At 35.9% G+C, this 9,544-nt stretch overlaps 1 pseudogene; it reads right to left on the reverse strand.

Annotated features, from left to right (window-relative positions):
• Positions 1 to 885: 885 nt before the first annotated feature.
• Positions 886 to 1,290, reverse strand: LOC138155713 (large ribosomal subunit protein eL31-like; annotated as a pseudogene).
• Between the last annotated feature and the right edge of the window lie 8,254 nt (positions 1,291 to 9,544).

The following is a 9,544-nucleotide window of genomic DNA, read 5'->3' on the forward strand; positions in this document are numbered from 1 at the left end:
TATTTTTGTTATAAGGTCATGTATGGGATCATAGATTTAGAGATAGATGGTAAGTGAGAGAACATCTAATTCAAATCATCATTTTGCAGATAGGGAAAGTAACATTCAGAGAGGCCCAAAGTCAAACAGGTAACAGAGATGAGATTTTAACTCATAATCTGGTTTTAAAACCAAGTCTCTTGCCCATTTTTATCCATACAAAAATGTAATATACTTATGTAATAATGTAATAAATAATGACTTTTAAATGACTGGAAATGATGTAGCATAGTTAATCACTAGAAAGGAATAATAAGTAAATATTAGATTATGTGGCTTCATAAAAAATAACTGTAAAATTCTATTAATCTATGATAATTAAGGCTCCAAATGATGAAGCCAAAGCTCTAGAAGACCCCAAGTCATAGAAGACAATATGTGTTATGGTTATTACTCTGTGCTTACTAAAAGCAAGGAATGAGGAGGGGGAGAGAGACAGAGAGAGAGAGAGAGAGAGAGAGAGAGAGAGAGAGAGAGAGAGAGAGGGAGAGAGAGAATTACTAGACTGGTGATTTCATTGGTATAGGGAACTGATAAGAAAACTCTTCCGTGGAGGTATGTATTTAAGGAAGTTTTCACAATAACAAATTTTGAGGTATTTTATAACTACAAAGTTGCCAAATCATATGATATACAATGCAAAACAGTTTTTATTTGTTTGATTGATTTTTTTGTTTGTTTGTTTATCCATGCTTTGACAACAAGGAGCTCTGAGACTTTGGATAAGTCACTTTTTGATACTGATCTTTCTCAGCTCTGTCAAACATGAAGGGGTCCATTACATAATCTTCAAGAACTTTCATCTTTGTGATTCTTTTTTTTTTTTTTGACATTTCATAACTTTATTTGGACGAAGTCTACTTTAGTTTTCATCCACGTTGACCGTCTGTAAGCTTTTGAAGGTGGTGACTGACACAGCGTGTACAGCTTGTTGGGCGAGTCTTCGTCCTCATTGCGCTTCCTGGACAAGCGCACTCGGATGCGGTACGGGACGTTCCTGATCGCTTTGGCCCAAACTGCTTTGTTGAGCCTGGTGTCAATGCGCACGTCAGGGGTCCCCATCTCTTTCGTGGCGAATTTGCGGATCTCCTTCAGGGCCCGCGGGGCGCGCTTTTTGAAGCCTATGCCGTGCATCCGCTTGTGGATGTTGATGGTGTACCTCCTGGTCACCACCTCGTTGATGGCTGAGCGCTCCTTCTTCTCACCGCCCTTCTTCGTGGGAGCCATCCTGCCTGGGACCAGGTTGGAAAGGAAAGGCCATCTTTGTGATTCTTTTTGGTCATTACACTATTATTAAGCAAAAACAAATAAACAAAGAGAAAACAACAACCAAAAAATCTTGAGATTACTCAGATGATTTGAGTTCCTACAGTAGGGCCCTAGATGAGATAACCTCTGATTTCTCTTCTTTTGTCATGTATCAGTGATTCATAAAGGATGTTCAGTTCAGGCCTGAGATAATTATAAGATTAACTTCCCCTCTGAAGAGTCCAATGAACATATTTTTATTGCTGTGCAAGGCTTATATGCTATCACTGTCATAACCTGGCATAGGAGCTCTCTTGATGTCAGGGACCCCATCTTAAATTTGTAATGAACATACACCCTCCAAGGGTATATTAAAAAAATGTTTATTTGTATTAATAAGTATAATTTCCTAACTTGACCAAATGATGTTCATTCTAGTGAGAAGAGAGCCAGATTTATTTTATTTTGAGTTTTTCCATTTTTCCATTAAAATGTTGACACAATAACCTCAGCCACGGATTATATCAACTTGATAGACAGATCTTTTTAAAAGAAGGCCACATTGAACTTAGGTTACCACTCTTAATGATGACAGACTTCCCTGTGCTTTAGTGGAGGCTAATTCTAAGCTGAATCAAGGATGAAATAAGTAAAGTTTACATTACAGTAAACTCTAATTAGAGAAGAAAAAAAACTATGAACCTCTGGTTTTCTGGAGCCCAGAGAAGACCAATTGTGTCCTCTTCAGACATCAGACCTGGTGGGATCAGGCCCCTAACTGTCATTAACAATACCCATTCTATCTGTATGTCCAGATTTATTTTCTAGAGCTCTTCATCTGATCCATTACCATTGTTTCCATCAGCCTGTGTGTTATGAAATATTTTTGTATTGTTTTAATGAGATGTTGGGCTGAGTATTTCTACTGTAGGCCACAGGGAGTATAGGTAATTTTTTGTGCTATGGGAATCATAGTGGAGGCTTTCCCTTCTCTTTATTAAGTAAATTGACTAAAGTAACTAAGAGGATATTTATAGACTAGAGTAAATAAAGCGGTTTGACCAAATCATTGAGTGTCTTGCTTTCCTTGGAAGGCACATTCTTATATTTAGTCTCTCTTTTTCACATAATGCTTAGTTAGTGGTACTCAGGAAGTCAATAAAAGAACATTATGTAATCTCAAGTGAAATGCAACCTTTAAAAGGTCAAAAATGCATTTTGTAAAGTGTAGTCACATTAATAGCAATCACAATTGTTATGGGTTATTGATGAGCAGCATATTAATTTATTAAATGTGATTTCGTCAGCTCATGCCAGAAGGAGAAATTCTTCAATCTGTATTTGGGAAAATTAGATGTAATCCATGCACGTTTATTAATTATTTTTTGTTAACATAGTTTTTATACCATAAAACAATTAATCCATTGCTACCAGGGCATTAGGGTTAGGAAAATGTTTTTTTGGCAAGTTACAGTTTGTGTGTTACATTGCTTTCTTTCTCTGTCTTTCTGCCTTCTCATATTTTACTTCGAAAGGAACTATTTGTTATTCAACATGGAAAAGCATGGGGGAAGTGAATATGAATTCATTTATTTAATTTCCCTAAACCTTGACATCTGTCATTAACAGTGTTTCCTCCTCTTCTCCCTCCTTCCTTCTTCAGTAGAGTTTTTCATATGGTAAGGTAGAAATAACAACTTGATGCATGGATTGGCTTTTTTCAGTGACATGTAATTACAAAACTATAAATACTGGCTAATGCCATTATTCAATGTGGTTCAATATACATTTTTATGGCAAGCAAAACATTGATTGTGAGCATCTTCTCATAATTTTCTTCTTTTCCTTCCTAAACGATCATGGAAATTTTTTGCATTTCATGATTGTCAACTCAATCATAAAAGGATAAAAACTTTGATGATATAACTTTTTTCCCCCTCATGAACAAAAAGTCAATGGGAGGAGTTAAATGAGGCTTCCACCAACACCAACCATTTTGTAAATGTAATACAGTCCTATGGTCAGCCTCTGTTTATGAGACATCATTAAGTGTTAGCCTATGACCTGGTTAGTAAGATCCTACTTCCAAGTCCCACATAGAAAAGATGATGAAAAACTGAAGTAGAATTTCAATTGTGAATCATCAGATTGAGGTGGCATCCACATATTAGTTTTCTCATTATGAAATAAAATAATATTTCCACACAGGTCTAGTGGCAAAATGGACATAATACTTGGAGTCAAAAAGTCTGGGGTGCAAACCCTGCCTTTGATATGTATAATCTGTGCTACCATGGAAAAGTTCTTTAACCTCCCTGAGCCACAATTCTCTAATATTTACATACAATGTTACGTAGAATTATAATTCCAGTGTAGAGGAAATTCTTAAGTTGAAGGCTTTTAAAACAGGTCTTTGAGGTATTGCTGTATAAAAAGCTTACATGCTATTTTGAGGAAAATGCTTTATAAAGCAAAAAAAGGCAATATAAATATGAGTTTTATTACTATTGATATTATTATTATTACACTAATTCAGAAAGGAGAATTGAACCATATTTTATAAATTAAACATTTGTTACAATAAAGCAGAGATTCTCAACTTCTCATCAATCCTTCATTTTTAATAGCTTTCTCAAACCCCTGAATCAATTATTTTGATTAATATATTTTTGAGAGAGAGTGATAAAGGAGAGTGTAAATATATATGTGGTAGGACTAAAAATCTTTTTTTTCCTCTGTCCCATGAATGAACCCCAGAATAAGGAAAACCTGGGTAGTTAAGACACACAGTGGGTAGCACTCTGGACCTGAATTCAAGAAGCACCAAGTTCAAAGTCAGCCTCAGACATGTACTACATTTACTAGATCCCTGGAAAGTGACCTATCTCTTTCTGCCTCAATTTCCTATAAAATACGGATTAAAAATAGCACCTACCTCCCAGGGTTGTTGTGAGGATAAATTGGCGTGATATTTGCAAAGAGCTTTCCAAATCTTAAAGCACTCCATAAATGTTACTTATTATTATCATTTATATTATTGTTATTATTTTTAATTTTGTAGTTTAAAGAACTAAATATTTGAAACTTTAAAACACACCTGAAAAGTGGGCTGCATACTCTATCAAAATAATCGTGACAATGGGAAACTTGCTACCTATTGAGAAGATCCATTCCATTGTTAAATTGCTCTAAACTTTAGGAGTATCTGTTTCATACTAAGCGGGAACCTACTTCTCTGTAGATTAGATTATATCTATTGTTCCTGACTCTCACTTGTAGAATAAAACACAATCTAATTCTTATTTAACTATCATTTTATGTTAATTGAAGTGATTAAGTGAAGAAATTAGGGTCCCTGCTCCTTGTGGCTGACACAAAGGATTTACCAGATACTTACACATGGAAGATTGCATGAAGAAATCATAAGACTGCAGAATTAGTAGAGACAAGGCCAATACAGCCTTAGGTAGGATTGAGTCCCAGATATGCAAGCATGGTGGGACTGTTAGCTAGAACAATTTAAATAAAGTTTGAATTGAGCATATGTAGTAGGACTATGCTTATGAATTTCAATTATGTCAAGAAGAGGGTCTCTTGGATCTGGTGGATTTATGTTTGAGTGACATTTGGGGAAGGAGAAGAGAAAAGAAATGACTTCAAGTACAAAGAGGATGAGAAGAAAGCCTGATGTATATCATTGAGTGCAAGATCCAATTTCCACAGAGGGAAGTTGTGATTGGACTATGTACTCACAGTACATAGAGCTATGTAGACTCAATAAAGGACTTCAGTAAATGTAAAGTGCATCTATTTGGCTCTAGATCTCTTCTATATGCCCCCTTCTCCACTCTGCAAGCATTTTAATTCAGGTCCTAATCAGCTTATGTCTTGACTATTGCAATAGTCTGCTCGTGGGTCTACCTGCCTTAACTCTTCTCCATTCCAGTTTGTCTTCTGCTTAGCTTATCACTTTGATAAAAGTGATCTTCCTAAAGTGCAAATATGAGCATTCCAGTCAACTATTTGATAAATACCCATGGCTTCCTATTGTTTCCAGGATCAAATACAAAGTCAGTCCTCTGATCATTTTTTTAAGTCCTTTGTAATCTTTCCTCTTCATACATTTCCACTCTTACTTTACTGCCCTCCATGTACTCAGATCTAGTAATGCTGACCTCCTTGCTGTTTCTCTCAGAAGACATGACATTTACTAACTCCTCACATTTGTTTCCATTGGCTGTCTCCAATGCCTAAAATTTTCTTTTGCCTCATCTCTATCTTGTTTTTCTTCAATAAGCTGTTTCCTGTTCCCCTTTAATGTAAATGATGTAAGTGCCTTCCCTTTTGGATTCTCCCTAATTTGTCATATTCACAATAATATATATAATGATACATATATACATTCACATATGTCCATATAGACATATACATATATACACATGTGTGTATGTGTATATGTATATGTAACTGTTTTGGCAGATGGACTAAATCATATTGAGGGTAACTGACAAGCCTCAAACCTATCAATCAGTTAGGGGATGTCTATCCCAAGCATGTAAAGGTGTCTCCCAACAGAATAAGTAGATGAGAACAGTATGTTCCAAGAGCCAGGAAGGCAGCTGAAGCAGATGCTATGAAGCACTTAGAGCTCTATCAGATATTGAAAATGCCAAGGTCATTCAGTGCACCTTGGCATATCACCAGTTGCCTTGATTTTTGTCCTGCCACTGGATTTGATGACGCTGGAAGAGAAAATGAGGCTAATGACTTTGCACAACTCTGCCTTACTTAAATCAAATTCACATGCAAGTCAAGACATTACCCTTTGATGTCATTGGTCCTCTTCAAAAACAAGCTACTACCACCACCACCAACAAAACATATATGCATAGAATACATCTATCTATCATCTATCTCTTCTTTGTACACAACTGTTATATATTATCTTCCTCATTGGACTATGAAATTTTTATGCTTGTGAACAAGGCAGTAATTTTGAGGCTTTCATAGATTCACAAAATTTTGGGAAGAAAAGAAGGAAATGAGTATTTATTAAATGCTTAATATGCTAAGTACTTTATAGTTATTATCTCATTTTACCCTCACAACAACCCTGGGAGGCAAGTGGTACCTTTATCTCCATTTTACAGCTGAGGAATCTGAGTCAGACAGTAGTTAAGTGACTTGCTTAGGGTCAAACAACCCCTGAGTGTCTGCAGCCAGATTTGATCTCAGGTCTTCCTGACTTCCCTATTCACTGTACCACCTAGCTGTCTCAGTTTGGGGTTTGAAAGCAGAACTTGGGTAGGGGTTAAAATAAATAGGCTTTTTGAAAATCCCTTTTTACTCTGAACTTCTGGGATTTTGTGTATAAAGGTGTTAAGAGTCCTCCTGGAGAGATTTGTACAGAATTCATATTGCTATTACATTTATTCAATTACAACTACAACCCATTTAAGAAAAAAAAAACATGAAAAAATACCTAAAGTAAGAAAAAATGAAACATTCCAAATCAAATTTATCATGATGTCACTGAAACAAAAATAAAAAATAAATTTGTAACTTAAAAAGCATCAAAACCTTTCCCCTACCATTCAATCCTCTCATTTTACAGATGAGGAAATGGAGGCTCAAAGGAGTTATATGAATTACCCACTGTTATACCCCAAAGGGGTCACAACCTACAGTTTAAGAAGCACTGCTAGAATAAGTTTAAAATGACATTAAAACTCTTCATTAATTTGAATAGCTTTGAAAGCCACTGAATAAACTGTATATTAATATATACATATACATGTATGTACATATGTGCACAGGTGTCTATGTACATATGTATACATATATATATATATATATGCACACATAGTTTTTTTAAGGTAGTGAGTACTAACAATTATTGTTGGGTTTCATGTATTATGGGGTACCTTTAAGAAAACAAAGAATCATATATAACCTATATCAGATTACTTGTCTTGGAGATGGGGGAGGAGGAGGGAGGGAGAAAAATTTGGAACTCAAAATTATAAAAAAAAATAAATGTCTAAAATTGTCTTTTCATGTAATTGGGAAAAAATACTATTTACAGTAAAAATATAAAATCCCTTCTAGTTTTCTTTATATATTAAAAAATAAGCTAGCAAAGAATTCTACAAGGTGGAGGTGAAGAGAAAGTGCATTCACAATATGAAAACCCACCTGGAAAAATCTAGATTTGGGAACGATAGCAAGCTGGTTTGACTATAGTTGAGAGCATGTGAAGGACAGTAATATGAAAAAAATCTGGTAAATTAGGCAGGAGTCATATTGTGGAAATGTTTAAAATCTATCTTGAAGATTTTATATTTTGCTCTAGAGGCACAAGGGAGGCTTTGAAGGTTTTGAACATGGAAGTAAAATCACTAGGAAGGGTATCATTTTGGTAGCCGAGTTGAGGGTAGATTAAATAAAGAGATAGGATGAAAAGATCTAAATTAGGAAGCTATCACAGTTATCCAGATAAAAGGTTAGAGAGGTTTGGACTAGGGTAAAAGACTAGGGGAAGGTAAGAAAAAAAGGAGCAAATACAAGAGATGTTCTGGAGGTAGAATAAAAAATACTTCAGCCTGGTTGGACAGGGGAGGTGAGGGAAATGGAAAAGTTAAGAAAATGTCTGTTGTTACCAACTTGGAAAGCTGGAAAATTATTGATGCCTTAAATAGAAAATGGCATTAAGTAATAAAAGTAGAGATACATGATGTGAGTTTGAGGGGAGGGCAGGGTCAAGTGATTTGTCTGAGGATAGATTAGATATGAATTTATTTTTAGATATTGCAGCAGAGACCAATAAATTGGAAGAGAATGAGGAGGAGAGAGGGGACCTGAATAGATGTGATCAGGATTACAGGCAGAATAGCTGGTTTTGGCAAGGAGAAGGAGATTCACTTCTTCAGAGAGAAAAAAAGGAAAGGATGCTTGAGGACAGAAGGGCTTTGAAGCCTGGGATAAGGACAAAAAAATGTGACTTTGTGGAGAAAGCCTCTACAATTTTCCCAAAGTAGTAATCAAGGTAGTTCTGAGAGGGAGGTAGAGAAAGCTCAGAGGCTTGAGGAGAGAAGATTTGAAAACTAGTTTGGAGCAACTGGTGAGAGTAATAGGATAGAGTTAACCAAGACCAAAAAAAATGTTGAGCACATAACTGAGGGTCCAGGGGAGATCAGTGATTTGGATAAAGACATAGTTGGCAAGGTTATTGAATTTGCCAATGAGACAAAGCTAGGACAGATATCCGACATAGTGAATGACAGGATTAAAAAAAAAGATATTGACAGGCTAGAAAATTGGGCTGAATCTAATAAGATAAACTTGAATAGAGTTAAATGAAAGTGTTACATTTGTGTGTTCAAGAAATTGGCTTTCTAAGTACATAATTGGAGAGGCATGGTTAGATAGCAGTTCATCTTTTTAAAAAAGGAGACTTGGTGCTTCAGTGGATTGCAAATTCAATATGAATTAAGAGTGTAAAAAAATTTGGGGAGGGAGGAGGTGCAGTGAGGGGTGTGATTTCATCAATGTATAGAAGTCTTGGTGAGGAAACTGTCGACCAAAGCAGATTGGAAACTGCTTTGAACCTTGTTCTTAGAGAGTTGACTGGTGAACTTTCCCGGTATCTGTTAGTAGGCATCAGAGGGAAGATGATCCCGTGGTTTCTGATCTTTGAGGCTAGCTCTCTAAGCACCTGTGAAGCAGTCAAAAATTTTAACATGATATTGGTCTGCATTAAGAGAAAAATAAGGTCTAAGCATAGTGAAATAAGTGATAATATTGTATGTTTCATTCATCAGATCACATTTGAAACGTTGCATTCAGTCCAAGGCAACATATTTTGAAAAGGGCATCAAGAAAATGAGGAGTGTCTAAATGAAGATAATTCAGATGGTGAAGAGCCTTGAGTCTATGGCATATAAGGATTGTTTCAAAGAATGAATGAAATAAAAGGATTGATTAAACATTCATTATATGCCAAAAACTGTGATAGGTCCTGGGGATATCAGTACAAGTAAGAGAAACAGCCTTTGATTTCATCCTAATAGAGTAAGTCAATGCATATGGAGTATCTAATGTTAAAGAGGGAAAGGGGGGTTCAGAGAATGGCCAGGATGTGCTGTGTTGGGCCTGGGCTCACCAATCAGTGCCCAGGGCTTTAGGGCTTTGAGTCTAAATTCCTGTAATGAGAGGAAGAGGTCAGAGTTTAGGCAACAAGTGTCACTTCCAATTGCTT

The sequence above is a fragment of the Petaurus breviceps genome, unplaced genomic scaffold (genome assembly GCF_028583685.1).
Source record: "Petaurus breviceps papuanus isolate PSGF00001 unplaced genomic scaffold, PetGlider_PUasm1.0 98, whole genome shotgun sequence".
NCBI lineage: Eukaryota > Metazoa > Chordata > Mammalia > Diprotodontia > Petauridae > Petaurus > Petaurus breviceps.